Source organism: Lepidochelys olivacea, assembly GCF_965140295.1.
Source record: "Lepidochelys olivacea isolate rLepOli2 genome assembly, chromosome: 8".
NCBI lineage: Eukaryota > Metazoa > Chordata > Testudines > Cheloniidae > Lepidochelys > Lepidochelys olivacea.
Genome location: NC_140418.1, coordinates 54,845,997 through 54,862,067, shown reverse-complemented (window position 1 = coordinate 54,862,067; position 16,071 = coordinate 54,845,997).

Genomic DNA, 16,071 nt, shown 5'->3' with positions numbered 1-16,071 from the left:
CATCCACCCGCCAAGCAGAACTGATCACTGCAGTGTGTTTTCTATTGCCCGGCATATCTTTAAACACCCCTGTCAATGGGACTTCTACCACTTCCCCAAGAGAACAATGCAGCTCATTGTCAGGAAGATTTTCCTGATATTTAATCAACATTTTTCCTTATTTGATTTCGTTGCATTACTCCTCCCTGTCCCCTTTCACACCACTCTAACCAATTCATCTCCTTCCTTGGGGTGTACCTCCTTCACACACTAGCTGGATATCTCCCTACCCTCTTACTCATCCTTCAAACATATTTACTTAATCTTTACTCATCAGTCATTCCCCACCAGGACTAAGTCATGATGTCTGGGATCCTAGCATTTAATGCACCCCAGACATTAACCAAAAGATACCTTTTAAAACCTTATTTTCTAGACAAGCCAGTTCATTTGGACCCGGAAGAAAAGAGTGCATCCAGTCCCCCACAGAAATGAAATTGCATGTGACATTCTGTTTATATAGTCACTTCGGTATGATAGCACAGTTTGAAGAGGGTCTTAATAAATAACAAGGGGAAGAGTTCGACCTCCATTTTGTTATTAGTTGGGGAACTGTAAAATGAAAATGATCTCTGATATCAGCTATAAAGGTGCTCTCTCTCTCTTCCCTTGCCCCTTACTCTCTGGGTCTGATACTCAACTAGATGGATTCATTGTAATGTAAAAGCAACAGAGCAGTCTCTGGGTTTTGCTGGAGAAGGTCTCACCAATGGATCAGAGTGGTTGCAAAGACTGACCTAATGATTTAACAGTTCGGTATTAAATGGTGTAAAAGAGTTTCTCTCCAGTGCAAGAATCCTAGGGGGGTTTCCATCGCTGGATTAAAAGCAGACTGCCATCTAGGAGGAATATTCTCCAAGGTTATAGACTCTAGGTTAATATGTCTGTAAAGATGGCTCTGTACATTTTGAAAAGTAAATTTCAGGCTAATTAAATGACCATAACTGACTGTCCCAGAGACTGCAGTGCAGAATAGGTACAGTGCTGATCGCAGCAGTACAACGTCCCCCATACTGCTCCCATCAGATGGGCCTTGATCCTGTTCTAGGGGGGAAATTTCTTTAAGTAAGCAGGTAACTCTGGCTCTATGCCAATAATTAAATGTGTCTCTTTATGCTAATGCTGCCAACAAAGCTACCAACCACAATACCTTTTCTGAGGGGTGGGGCAATGTGGGCACTAGGGCCTGGACTGAGTCCACCTGTTTATTTCCTATTTGGCTACTGACCAACAGCTGATTTAGCTTTCAGGATATACTGACCTGGCAAGATTTATACCAATGACAAGGTGAAAAGGATCAATAGCCAGTGAAGCAGTGTCATAAAACTGTTTTTGATGGTTGCAAATTGGATCCTTCAATTCAGATGCGTCGTCTCTGGCAGCCCCACTAAAAAAAAAAAAAGAGTTCATTCCATCAAGTTAAACGAAGAGCATGAACACTTACAGTTAGACTAAAACCTGAGTTGGCATAGGATGCGCCCCCGGACTAGAGTGACCAGATGTCCCAATTTTATAGGGACAGTCCCGATATTTGGTGCTTTTTTTTATATGGGCTCCTATTACCCCCCACCTCGTCCTGATTTTTCACACTTGCTGTCTGGTCACCCTACCCCGGACCATCAGCAACCGTCATTTTCTGGCTCTATGTGCCTCGCTGCATAGAGATTTGCCAACCCTAAGTTTCCATTCTACCTCTGTGCAAGAACTAGGAAGTAAACCAGGGTCAGTAGTTTTAAAACAGATGCTCAGCACAACAGGGTAACAAGCAAATTCTGGAAGGAAGTTAGTTTACATACCTGAGGGAGTATGAGCTGGTGGATACAGCACTTGCCTAGGACTCAGGGGAAAAGGGTTCTATTCGCCTAGTGAGATTTCAAGGGGTTGTTAAGAACAGTAAGAACAGCTTTTCCTTATACAGCCTGAAAAATCTCTCTGCTGTGTCCTTTAAAAGATTATTTTCCTGACACCACATATCCCATTGCAGAGGCTGTTAAAGGGCAGGAAAAGTTTTGCCTGTACCACCAACTGGACTATTAACAGCCCAATCAGTCGTGCTAACTGAACCATCAGGGACCCTTTTTGAGCAGGTGTTTTAGTCAAAAACCGGACACCTGGCAATCCTATCTAGGAAAGCCACCAGAATGGGGAGCCTGTAAGAGGTGCTTTTAGAGAGGAGAGCCTCCTCGACAGAGGGCTGCAGTCAGCAGGCATCAAGGAGGGCCAGGTCTCAGCCAGGGGTCTTGCTAACACTGGCTGGAAGCCTGGCTGGCAAAGATCACCGGCTGTCCTGGGAAAAGAATCGCAATGCATGGACATCCCTGAACCCCAATTCCAGAGAAGGGTCTTACTCTGGTTAGGGCAAGAGGCCTCATACCATGGGCAGAGCCTGGAACAGAGAAGACCCCTGGGGAAGAGCCTGGGTAGAGGTGAGCACTAGACTCAGGCGTAGGGTGGCCACTGACACATCCCCAGAAAACACATAATCCCCTCAGTTGTTCCTGACAGCACTAGGGCACACTGCACAGACTCCATTTTGCAGAGCGTGCTGCCCTCACCAGGGTGACCTCACGTGCATGGTGGGGGACAGGTGGCCTCAGAATGATCTAGTTACCCAGCTGAGATGTTGGGGTGAAAGTTTCGTTTATGTTCTGCATTGGCTTTTCTGTTAATAAATGAGATTTAAACTCCGAAATCAGGCCCAGATTTTTAAAGGTATTTAGGCATTGTTGTGCCCAGCGTTGCAATGCCTAAGTCACTATGTCCCCAAAGAAAGGGGATTTTAGGCAGCAGAGGTGGTAGGGAAGGAAAAACACCAATCCTGTTTTTTTGAATGGAGAGCATGAGGTAGAAGCCCTTTACAAGAGCCTTCCGCTGGAGCGCAGGGTTTAGAGGTGAAGGCTGGAGTACGCACGCACTGAGTAGTTAGCACTTGTAGTGGTTTACCTCTTCAAAAAGCTGAATGCAGGTTTTTTGCCCTCATCTCCGTGAGATATCTGTGACCCAGGGCCTGCTCAGTGCCAACTGGCATAGGGGATACACATAGTTTTACAGGGTCCTGTGGGTTGGGTGTATGCCTAATAACTCACCCATGGGGAGGCATGTGAAGTCTCTACTGAGATCCAGTAGCCTGCTGGTGGCCATAATCATTGCAAAATACATATAAGTATATTATTTATAAAGTTATCACTCTATAATGAAAATTATGTTCCTAAGACAAGACAGGGTCTCCATGAGGTTACATGTGTCAGACAGGTTTGCATCAGGCAGTGGGTAATTGACCCTTATTTCTATGTCTGGTCATAGCGTATTGTCCACTTCACAACAGTGACCTATTTGCATACTGAGCCTGGCACTAATTAAAAGATTGTCAAAATCTACATAGAGAGAATCTAAGGAACAAAACAATCAGCAGAAAGCATCCTGCTTGTGCCTAATACCAAAGGATTTGTCTGGTACATCAGGTAATGCAAAGCAATACACAGCATCTTCCACCCAGGGGCAAGCTTACTGTGTGACGGGGCTTAGGAACGGAAGATCATGGCCAAGACTGGCTGCAGAACACTGGAAGCACATTGGTCGAAGACATGAAAGTATCTAGATAAGTCAGTCCAGGTTCTAGAATGCATGTAACAATTTTATTTTACATGCAACCATCTGTTTCCAGTACTTCTGCTTGCTATCACTAGACACTATACTTTTCTAAATAAACATGCTTGTTTAAACATACATAAACGCTGTGTGTTAAGCAGAGCAGTGATAAAACGCTTACTTACTTTCTCGTAACTGTTGTTCTTCGAGATGTGTTATTCACGTCCATTCCACATTAGGTGTGCATGTGCGGCGTGCACGAGCAGCAGAAACTTTTTACCTTAGCAGCTCCCATCGGGCCAGCGGGCCCCCCGAGTGGCACCACTACGCCCCATGTATATACCCCCACTGGCCCGACCCCCTCCAGTTCCTTCTTGCCGGCGACTCCAACAGAGGGGTAGGAGGGTGGGTGGTGGAATGGACGTGAACAACACATCTCGAAGAACAACAGTTACGAGAAAGTAAGTAACCCTTTTTTCTTCGAATGCTTGTTCACTTCCATTCCACATTAGGTGAATTACAAGCTTACCTCTGGATGATGGTAGGAGTCATGGAACAACTGCTCCGAGGACCGCTCTGCCAACTGCTGCATCCTCTCTGGCCTGCTGGTTGATCGCATAGTGGGTCATGAAGGTGTACACAGAGGACCAGGTCGCTGCTCTGCAGATCTCCTGGATTGAGACCTGTGCCAGGAACTCCATGGAAGTCGCCTGCACCCTGGTCGAGTGGGCCATGACCGCCGGGGCCGGAACACCTGCGAGCTCATAGCACACCCAGCTTGTAATCCAAGACGAGATCTGCTGCACCGACACCAGGAGGCCTTTTACCCTCTCGGCTATGGCCACAAATAGCTGCGCAGATTTGCAAAAGGGCTTGGTGCACTCCAAATAGAACGCCAGCGCTCGACACACATCCAACGTGTGCAAGCTGCGGTGACTCAGGTCTGTATGGGGTTTCGGGAAGAACACCGGCAGACAAATGTCCTGGCCCAGATGGAATTGGGACACCATCTTAGGGAGGAACTTGGGGTGTAGCCGGAGCTGCACCTTGTCTTTGTGAAATACTGTGTATGGTGGCTCAGAGGTGTGGGCCCTCAGTTCGGACACCCTTCTGGCTGAGGTAATGGTAACCAGAAATGCCACCTTCCAGGAAAGGTGGAGGAGAGAACAGGTAGCAAGGGGCTTGAAAGGGGGTCCCATGAGTTTAGAAAGGACAAGGTTAAGGTTCCATGGAGGGACTGGGGGGCGGGAGTACGGGAACACCCTCTCCAACCCTTCAAGGAACCACCCACCATTGGGTGGGAAAACACCGAGCCCGCCGAGAACCCCGGATGGAAGGCAGAGATGGCTGCCAGGTGCACTCTGAGTGAGGACGGGGCTAGCCCTTGCTGCTTGAGGTACAGGAGGTACTCCAGAATGGCCTGCACCGGGGCCTGGCCTGGCCACACCTGTTGGGGTTCACACCAACACGAGAACCTTTTCCACTTGGCCATATAGGCTGCCCTGGTAGAGGGCTTTCTACTGCCAAGCAGAATCTGCTGCACAGGAAGGGAGCAGTGGCTCTCCAGGGCGTTTAGCCACAGAGCCTCCACTCCGTCAGGTGCAGTGACTGCAGGTTGGGGTGGATAAGCCACCTGCCGTCCTGTATAATGAGGTCCCGGTGTAGGGACAGGACTACTGGGGCCTCCACCGACAGCTCTAGGAGCAATGTGTACCAGTGTTCGCGGGCCCAGGCTGGGGCGATGAGGATCACTGCCGCCCTGTCCCTGTGCACCTTGAGCAGGACCTTGTGCACCAAGGGGAGCGGGGGGGAAGGCATACATCAAGCCTCCTCTCCACGGGATCGCAAACACGTCCGCGAGTGAGCCCAGGCTGCAGCCCTGGAATGAGCAGAACCGCGGGCACTGGGCGTTGGCCCTGGTGGCAAACAAATCTACCGGGGGAAACCGCCGCCTGCGGAAGTGCGAAAGCATGACGTCCGCCCTGAGCGTCCACTCGTGCATGCGGTTTGACCTGCTGAGGGAGTCCGCCAGCTCGTTCCGCATCCCCGGGAGATGGGACGCCTCATGGTGAATCGCATGGGCTATGCAAAGGTCCCAGAGGAGGAGAGCCTCGCGACAGAGTGGCGGGGAATGAGCCCCGCCCTGCTTGTTTATATAAAACATGGCAGTAGTGTTGTCTGTCAGAACTGTCATGATGTGACCACTCAGAGTGGCTTGAAAGGTCTGGCAGGTGAGACGAACTGCCCTGAGCTCCTTCACGTTGATATGGAGTGACCGCTCTACTCCGGACCACAACCCCTGCATCATGAGGTCCCTCAGGTGAGCCCCGCATCCGTGGTCTGATGTGTCCATCACCAGCGTCAGGTCTGGAAGTGGGGCGGCAAAGGAGATGCCTTCGCAAACCACTGGCTGGGACTGCCACCACAGCAGGGAGTCCAGCACATCCCTTGGGGCTGTCACTACCAAGTCCAGGGGGTCCCTGCCTGGGCGGTACACCCGATTGAGCCACGCCTGCAGAGTCCTTAGTCTCAGTCTGGCATCCCTGACCACGTGCATGCATGCTGCCATGTGGACAAGCAGCCGCAGGCAGCACCTGGCCGTTGTTGTTGGAAACTGGCGCAGGGAGGCCACCGCTTGTTGGATAGCCCAGAATCGGGATACTGGAAGGCTTACCCTGGCCTGCACTGCGTCCTGGACCGCCCCTATGAATTCCACTCTCTGTGTGGGTACGAGTGTGGACTTGAGGACATTGACCAGGAGCCCCAGTTCGCGAAACAATCTCAGGGCCACCTCCACATGGTCCTGCACCTCTGCCTCAGATCGGCCCACCAGGAGCCAGTTGTCAAGCTACGGGTGCACTTGGATTCTCTGCCTCCGTAAGAAGGCCGCCACCACCGCCATGCACTTTGTGAACACCCTTGGGGCCACGGCTAGACCGAACGGGAGAACCGCAAACTGGTCATGTTCTCGTCCCACGCTGAAGCGTAGGAACCGCCAATGTGCTGGGAAAATGGTGATATGAAAGTACGTGTCCTTCATGTCGAGGGCAGCGTACCAGTCCCCCGGATCCAGGGAAGGGACGATGGTGCCCAGAGAGACCATGCAGAACCGGGCCTTGACCAGGAATTTGTTGAGCCCGCGCAGGTCTAGGATTGGGTGAAGACCCCCTTTGGCCTTGGGGATGAGGAATTCCCGGGAATAGAAACATTTTCCCCTTAGGCCATGAGGCACCGCCTCCACCGCCCCCGCCTGTAGCAGCAAGCGGACTTCCTCCTCTAGGAGATGCTCATGAGAGGGGTCTCTGAAGAGGGACGGGGAAGGGGGTTGGAGGGAGGCGAACTGCAGCGCATACCCGTTCCGCACCACGCGTAAGACTCAACGGTCTGACGTAATGGTGGACCACGCACGGGAGAAACAGGACAGACGGTTCAGGAAACAAAGGGACGGATTTGGTGACTGGTCTGGTACGCTGTCCTCGAGCGCACCTTCTAAAGCCTGGCTTAGTGCCTGGCGGGGGTTTGTGCTGGCCTTGGTTCTGGCCCGGCGCATTATTGTTATTGCGCCGTCGCCTGTTATCCCTGCCTTGCCTATGGTAAGGCTCATGCCTATGGCGAGGCTGGTACTGGCGTTGAGGGGGAGACTGCAGCTTAAAGGGCTTCCTCTGTGTCGCCGGGGCGTGCATACCCAGCAACTTGAGCGTAGCCCACGAGTCCTTGAGGCTATGCAGCCTCACGTCTGTCTGGTCCGAGAAGAGCCCAGACCCTTCGAAGGGGAGGTCCTGGAGCGTATTCTAGACCTCGGGGGGCAGGCCTGACTCCTGGAGCCTCGCCAAGCGTCTCATGACCACCCCTGAGGCGATCGTTCTAGCTGCTGCGTCTGCCGAATCCAGGGAGGCCTGGAGAGAGGTCTTGGCTACTGCCTTGCCCTCGTCCACCAGGGCCGTGAACTCCTGTTGGGAACCTTGCGGGAGGTTGTCCTTAAACTGCCACCCAGGAGTTGAAATTGTGCCGGTTGAGGACGGCCTGCTGGTTAGCAATCCTCAGCTGAAGGCCCCCAGATGAGTACATCTTTCTGCCAAAAAGGTCCAGGTGTTTCGCCTCCTTGGCCTTAGGGGCTGGGGCCCGCTGTCCATGGCGCTCCCTTTCGTTCACTGCCGAAACCACTAGGAGCATGGACTCAGGTGGCAGAATAGGAAATCACAGCCCTTAGATGGGGCAAAGTATTTACGCTCCACTCCTTTAGCCGTTGGAGCACTGGAAGCCGGGGTCTGCCATATAGTCTTATAGTTAGACTGAATGGTCTTAACAAGCGGGAGTGCTATTCTGGATGGACCTTCGGGGCTCAAAACGTCCACCATTGGGTCCTCCTGCTCAACCGTCTCCTCGGCCTGCAACCCCAAATTTTGGGCAACTCTGTGCAGCAGTTCCTGGTGGGCTCTATGGTCTATTGGCAGAGGGCTGGACACCTCTGTACCCGCCACCGGCTCATCGGGGGAAGATGAGTTTAGCTGCAGCTCGATCCCCTCTGGTTGGTCCTCCTGCTCCCCATTTCCCGTGGTAGGGGCTCCCAGCTCAGGCCGGGGCGGGAGTCCATGGGACAGCACCGGGCTCAGTGCCGGACTCTCCGTTCTATGCTGGGGGGATGCTGAAGGCCTGGATACTGTTGCCTCCGGCACCGTCTGGCATCGGTGCGGGGACCAGGACCGTTGCACTGAGTAACTTGGCCTGGACGGGGCCCTTTGGCGCTCCTGATAGGCCCCGGGGGTCCAGAAGGGCCAATGGCCTGGCAGCCCCCATTGGGGTTGCCAGTTCCCCTGAGGGTCCCTGCTGTCTGGGCCCTGGTGCGGGTAGCTATAGCGGCCAGAGCCGGTGCCCGACTGCAGCGACACCGATCGCGAAGGCCATGGGGGTGCCAACGATCTGCACCAGTGGGAGAACGAGTAGCTCCTGGCTGAGCGGGACTGGGACCAGTGCCGGTGTTTCCTGGACCGGGACAGTCTGCCGGAGACCTCAGGTGAGGGCTGTCTCGACTGCTCCCAGTGCCAGTCTCTGGGTGGTGCCAGAGAGCGGCATGCCCTTTCTGGTGCTTCTTTGCATCAACCCACAGCCGGTGCCACAACCTCCTTCTGGGCCGCTGGCAAGTGCGAGTCTGCGGAGTCGGAGCTCGACCAGGACCAACTCCAGGAGCGATGCTGGGACGGTGTCTTCGAGCGGCACACCATTGCCGGCTTACCCCTCGACAGCACCCGAGGCATGGGTGCCAGAGGGCTCTCCCCATACAGGAGGGGGCTCGCCGCCGACAGCCTGATGAGGTCCCTTGCAGCCTCAAAGGTGCCGGGCGTGGAGGGCTGATCCGTTAGGCCCTCGAGCCCATCATCCGCACTGAGCTCACTTAGGCCTGGGCTCGGTGGGGCTCGTGCTGGCTGTGCCAGCACCGGTACTGCGGCCTTCCCACTCTTGTTGGCGCTCGGTGCCTTGGGAGGCGCCAGCCTCCTGTGTGGGAAACGGCCGCGCCTTCCTTAGGCTGCTCTGGGGGCCACACTGGGGAGGACGATCGGTGCCTAGGCCTAGCCTGGAGCTCCGGGGCTGACAGTTTACGGTGCTTCGCTGGTGCCGGGTCTCCCAACGGCTCCGGGGCACTACACACCGAGGAAGGCTGAGCAGGCATCAGGTGCTCCGGGCCCGATGGCTGCAATGCGGCCTCCATCAACAGTTGCTTTAGGCGAAAGTCTCTTTCTTTCCTTGTCCTTGGCTTGAACACCTTGCAAACCCTACACCGTTCAGTTTGATGTCCATCCCCCAGGCAACGTAGACACGCGTTGTGGGGGTCACTAACTGGCGTAGGTTTGCGGCACGTGGCGCAAGCCTTGAAGCTGTGGGCCCAGGGCAGGTGGCTGGAGGTCTCCAGCACCTAATCACTTAAGTGTTCACAATCTATATGTAAAACGAACTGATAACAGCTACTCTAAAGGCTAAGGGACTGACGGTAAGAAGGAACTGGAGGGCATCGGGCTGGCGGGGGCATATACATGGGGCACAGTGGCGCCACTCGGGGGCCCCGCCGGCCCGACTGGAGCCTAAGGGAAAAAGTTTCCGACGCTTGTGCACACGGCGTGCGCACACCTAATGTGGAATGGACGTGAACGAGCACTCGAAGAAGAACTAAGTGAAACTGGTAAGCTGGGATGTACTGTTCCTTTGCAAAGGGCGTGCTTGTGTTGCCTTGGGCTGATCGGAAGTGGGGAGCTGACCCTCAGCAGGCAAAGACAAGGCTTCCTCCCACTAGGGGCAAGTGATAGGAGGGTGCCTCCCAACCCTGGGTATCCCCAGGATGCATCACAATATCTTCATCCCATGTTACAGATGGGGAAATTGGGTTGGAGAGGTTAAGTGTCTTGCCCACGGCCACAGAAAGCAAGTCAGTGGCAGGGCTGTGGTTACAATGCAGAAGTTCCTGGGCTCCCAGGCCTGTGCTTAGTTCACTAGGCCAGGCTGCCTCACAGCTTTCATGGGACAAAAGGGTCCCCTGAATAAAATCTGGAACCCTGCCAAAATGGGATTCTGCCAGGAACATTTGTAAGGTACCAGGTAGATTCCTGGCATTTCCTGAACCCATTAGTGCTGGTTAATTCCAGTGACTGCAAAGTCCAGGCTGCCTTGCCCTCATTCTTACTGGAAAGCAATGATCCAGTGAGCAAGACCCAACCTGTCACCAGCTCTAAAAATGCCCTGAGAGTTACAGGACAGGGAGGCGGCCAGGTTGTGGTAAAAGCATGTCTCACAGGAATGTTCTCCAGAATTATCAAGCCCATGATTGCCTCCCTACTCAGATTAACAGCCCCAGGGCCACCTTTCTTCCAGCTGAGGTTCAAGTCGAATTCCACCACCTCTGGGCTGTGGCAGATCACTCAGGAACTGTGCCCTTCCATGCAGCTCCAGTGAGCAAGGCAGGCAGGCCTGCCTGGCTAGACTGCAGCTGAGGTGTCAGCAGCGCAAGGAAGTACAGTCATGTCTGGCCTTGCCTAGCCTACGCCCTGCCTGTCCGTCACAAAACACACACACAGGTAAGTGAGATAAGGAAGGAATCTATTTCCTTTCTTCTGTATTTACAGCATTCTTCTCTCTGCTCCACAATCCTGTAGCAACTCTGCTGCCAGGCGCCTGCGGGCCACCAAGGAAGTTCATATACACCATTCCTGACATTTCCCTGTAACTCCCAGAGCTGCTCTCTATCAGCTTAGGGAATCTTATCTGGAACATGTTCCCTTGAACACTGAACATACCCAGTTTAAGCCTGCCACAGCTGTAGCTCAGAAGGCATGCGCATGCCTCACCTGGGCATTGTATAGCTGTGGCCAATCAGCCCCCAGCCCAATCCTGGCCTGTGCCAGGAAGCTGCTCAAGGCCCCCGCCACCGCCCTGCCTCCTCCAGGCAGGGCACGTTCACCATCCGTAGCCACCAGAGGGCTGCCCCTAAGGGCCCCCCCACCCCCGAAAGTAATCCTCACTCCAGCCAGTGGGGTAAAGGAGCAGAGCCAGGCCTCCTAGCATCCCTTCCCTTCCCCATAAGACCTCCACTGAGGAAATGCCCCAGGGCACTGGGTCCTAATGGTCCCTCTGCACTCTCGCAGTAGCAGCCCTTCAGAGTCAAGAGCTCCCTCAGAAAGCCCTCACCCAGACATCTTTGCCTGAGTCAATCAGCTGTTTTTACCCCAGCTGCAAGGACCCCAACCGCCACCTCCTTTGGCCATTGCCATTACCTTATTGCCATTTGGTTCACTGCTGCCAATTCAACACAGCCAGGCCACCTGTCCTAGTCCTCGTGTTCCTCCCCTCTGCTCTCCCTCAGCCCCGCCATTCTCCTGGGCGGAAAGGGGCACTTCCTTGGACTCCTCAGTCATACACACACAAAACGGAGACAGATTGTACTACCACCACCACGCAACAGTACCCGCAACAAAAAGCGAAGCAGAACCACCAAGTACTCCAATAAAGCAACCCCAGCGCAATCCCACCATCTTACTGCTGGATCCCTCGTTCTCCTCCTTTCCCCGGGCCCCGTTAGCCCAGATCCTGGCACTGCAGCCACTTGGCACCACTCTGCTGGAGCCGCAGGAAGGTCAGCTCATTGTAGTGGGATCCTCCTACACCGCTCCCACGCCATGCTGCCGACATAGATCGCGTGGCTACCCCTTGCTGATCCCTGGCGGTTGTGTTGCCACCTCAGGACTGTTGGCAGTGGTGTACCACAGCAGCCTTTAGTTACCATGGGAGACCAGGCCACTGCACAATCAGCTGGGGGGGGGGGGGAGGGGGGAGAGCACAAAGGTGACCTTTCCAGTCCTCTTTTCTGTGCTGCATGCACCTTCACTATTGCTGGTGGCCCTCCTCAGGGCTCCTAGTAAGGGCTGTGTGAAGGACACGCATGGCCCACAGGCTTCAGCAGGCAAACCTGCCTGGTTCCAGCAAGCAAAAAGTTAAACAAAGAGGAACCAGAAAAAATTCTGAGGTGAGACATTGTGACATGCCAGTTATCGCAGGAGCAAACAAATGGCAGTTCCCTGGGGTCAGCAGCTGTCAGCCGCCCTCCACTTCCCATGAGACACAGCTCATGCAACGCTGAGCAGAATCACAGAAATACAAGCAATGCTAAGTCTCCCTCTGCCTTTACCAGTCCTGGAGGCGGGGGAAGTGCCCTGTAGAGTTGCTGGAATTCCTTATCTGCATTTAGATCTCAGTTCAGTACCATCCCCTGTCCTGGGGATCTGTTTCCTGCATTAACTCCTTTATGGATGGGTTGGAGCTTCTCACAATCCACAGACTCCATTTCAGTATAACAGGCAACAGGCTGCTGCTTCCTTCATGGGCTTACTTACTTGCAGTTCATCTTATGCACCACGTCAAGTGCCTCCCAAAGAAACCCCAAACTTGAGCTGGAAGGAACAGTCTCCAGCCTCCTTCATGCTTAGTTTTCCTCCCAGTACTCCAGCTATGGACCACTCCAGTCCTGACCAGGAGATTCCACCCACCTGTAGCAGTGAGCTACTGCACTAACAAGGGCTTTGGGCAGGGTCCACCAATAGAAAGAGACTGGCTGCTTGATTTTACAAGAGGGAACAGCCCCACAGGACGGGGAACATTGTGCAATTACCTCCTTCAGGTTGTGATATTGGTCTTGGAACCATCACATACTCAAGCTCATTGACAAGGCGATGCAGACAGTTTAAATCCAGGTAGAACGCTCTGGTGACCGGAAGGTAGCAACTGGTAACAAGGCTGGGATGCACTTGAGGGAACTGTGGAGAATCCTCACAATTATTCCAGTCCAGGTACATCCCAATGCAGTCAGCCAGTCTTAAGACAGGCCTGGCCATACAGGGAACCTGGAAGAACCCCCACCTTGCCAACACCTAAAGAAAATTCTGTTGAACGGTTATATTGACCAATCGCTGACCAGGATACAGTGAAAGAGCAAAGCGACTGTATCCTGTCCTCACAGCGCTCTTCACCCATTAGCCGTATTGCAATTGTTCATGCCTTCCATTGCAAGTTATTTGGGGCAGGGATCTCTATCATTTTACCAGTTGTAAAGTGCACCTCCATGTTATTACACAAATGAGCTGAAGGGGGGATAATTTATCACACTGAAGAGGAAGCTCAGAAGACACCGTCTTAGTTAAACAGGCTCAGTAAAGAGCAGCCTGCTACCAAATCAGAAGTGGACAGCAATACAAAATGGACATTAATCAAAAGGAACAATAACACAGTGAAACCTGTCCAGGACATTCACCCAAAGGTTCGACTTTGACAGCAGCTGTATGTCTTGTCAGACCCACTAAGTTATTGAAACTGACATGTCACCCAGGAAAGCAACCCTGCTTTTTCACCAGATAAAACAGGGGTTAGTGAGAGGCAGGCAGCTAGCAAAGGGATTTAAACTTCTTTAGATTGCAGAGAGGAGCAGGTGAGAGAGTCTAAAAATTCCTATTGACATGTTAAGAGAGGGTGGCAGGGGTGAGGGCAGAGGATAGGCATGCAGATGGGGGCAATCTGTACTTTCAATGACTACAACACTGATTAACACTGGCCTTGGTCTGAAAACGTGCTGTGACACTAGAAAAATTAGCACCAGTATTCCAGTCACAGTGCAACCAGTGCTAGCTTAATGACAGGTTTCAGAGTAGCAGCCGTGTTAGTCTGTATCCACAAAAAGAAAAGGAGTACTTGTGGCACCTTAGAGACTAAAATTTATCAAATTAATTTGTTAGTCTCTAAGGTGCCACAAGTACTCCTTTTCTTACTGCTAGCTTACTGGTTTATACAGAGCTCTGGCTCTTGCACTACGTGGGGATCAAACCCCCTGAACATTGTCTTCCTTGGCACATTTGCTGCCACCAGAACAGCTGCACAGTTGCTGTAATACATTTTTCACGGTGCAGGCAAGGCCAAAGATCCTTGGCTGCTGTCGTTTCTGAAGGGGGAGCACAGTGGTGTCAGACATTTATCAGAAACACAGGCGAGGAAGATGATTCTCAGGAACACCCTTCCCTGGTGGAGTCCTGAAAAGCTAGTACCTTGAGAAGGCAAAATCATCCACAAGTGGTAGGTCAGAAACTCCAGAGGGAGAAGGCTCCTCATCTAGTGCAAATCGCCACAACTCTGTTGAAGTCAATAGAGCTAAACTCATTTATCTGAGCTGAGGATATAGTCCTCAGTCTATAGATCAGGTGTTATCTCCTGAAGTCTGGGGATGAGATAAAAGGCAGAAAGCGTTCTTTCCTCCCCGCAGCACCTTGGATGGCACAGAAAGCAGACAGAACCTTGAGATCAACAACAGCCTGTGCAAGATCAGCGTTGTTTCCAGTACAACCCCCCTGATCATATTGTTATGAACTAAAACCACTGATTTTACAGCATGAAGTTTGCTCATGAAACATGGATATTTGTAATTCAGGGTATATTTTGGAGCAGTGAACCCAACCAGCCACTCCCCACTCTTGACTAAACTTGTGTTTCTATATGATAAACAAGAGACCACGTTAGAAAATCAGTAGGAAGTGCTAGCCCAAACAAACATGGAGAGTTCTTCACCAGGACAGAAGATAATCGGGCTTATTCAGATTCTGGACCCATTTAAAGGCCTACTCTAGACTAGGATTTAAAGGTGTGATGTTAGCATGTTAGTCAATACGTTTAGGAAATCTATTGCTGCCAATGCACATTGCTAGTAACATGTCTTAAAATGGTAGAAGCAGAGTACACTAGACTTTAAAAATGTGTTAGTTAGCATGTTAGATAGTCCCCGGACCAAGGCAGCGCTCCGCCACTGGTGGGATTAGGGGTGTTCAAAGGCAGGGGAATTCCAAGTCAGTTTTTGGTAAATTGTAACAAGCTCTGGGAAAGAAGCAGGAGACGTGAGGGTTGGCTGGAACCACTCTTCCTAGCCCAGTAGCACTGTCCCTGATACTGTACGGAGTCCCAAACTGAGATCTCATTTCTTGCACATGTAGGAAAGTCTACAGATTCAGCTCTTAGACCTCTACTGGGCCTACAACTCCCAGGAGCAAAGCCACAACCATCCAAAATCAGCATCTCACTTCTGCAAGTCACAGACAGAGAAGGTAGTCAGTTCATTGGGAGCTACACACTTCAGAGTCCTTTGGTGCTGCTGGAAGAGGCAGAATGCCTCATCACTCAGCTGAGTGCACACACAAGCAGGTTATTGTCAATACCACAGAACATAGATTCTGCAAACATGGGAGGAAAGAGCACAAATAAAGGCATGGGGAGATACCTGACCCCAAAGGAATAATAAATGGTGCATGAGTTGTCAAGGTTCAGAGGAAGCAAGTAGAGGAGAACAAACTGTGCCACTCTGGAAATACGACCAACTAGACTGATCCAATGAGAAAACTCCAGAGGCTGCTACCTTGTCAGAGGGCGAATAAAGGGTGGAGTGAAAGGCACCCTCCTCCCCCTACCCTACAAGGAAACTTAACCAGATGGGAGCAGGTGACATTGAATGCTAGTGTCACACCTTGAAATCCTAATCTAGGCCAGGCCTAGGAATTAATGTATGGCATTAGTAAAATCCAAGATCTGGAAGTAGAGAAATTCAAACTGGAAATAAGAAACTTTTAAATGGTGAGGGTAATTAACCATCGGAACAGCTTACCAATATGTGTGGTGGATTCTTTGTCATGGAATGACTTTTTGAAAGATAAACTCCAGTGCAACCAGAAATTATAGACTTGATGCAGAGATTACTGGGTGAAATTCTGTGGTCTGTAGGAGGTCAGACTGGATGATCATAATGGTCCCTCCCATATGGCTTTAGAGTCTATGAAATTTATGAATGAATGGAAGCTGCGGAGTTTGGAGAAGAAGTTTCCTTCTTGCCACTGCCAATCGTGGTGGAGGTCACTCGGAACAGTCCAGGGAATG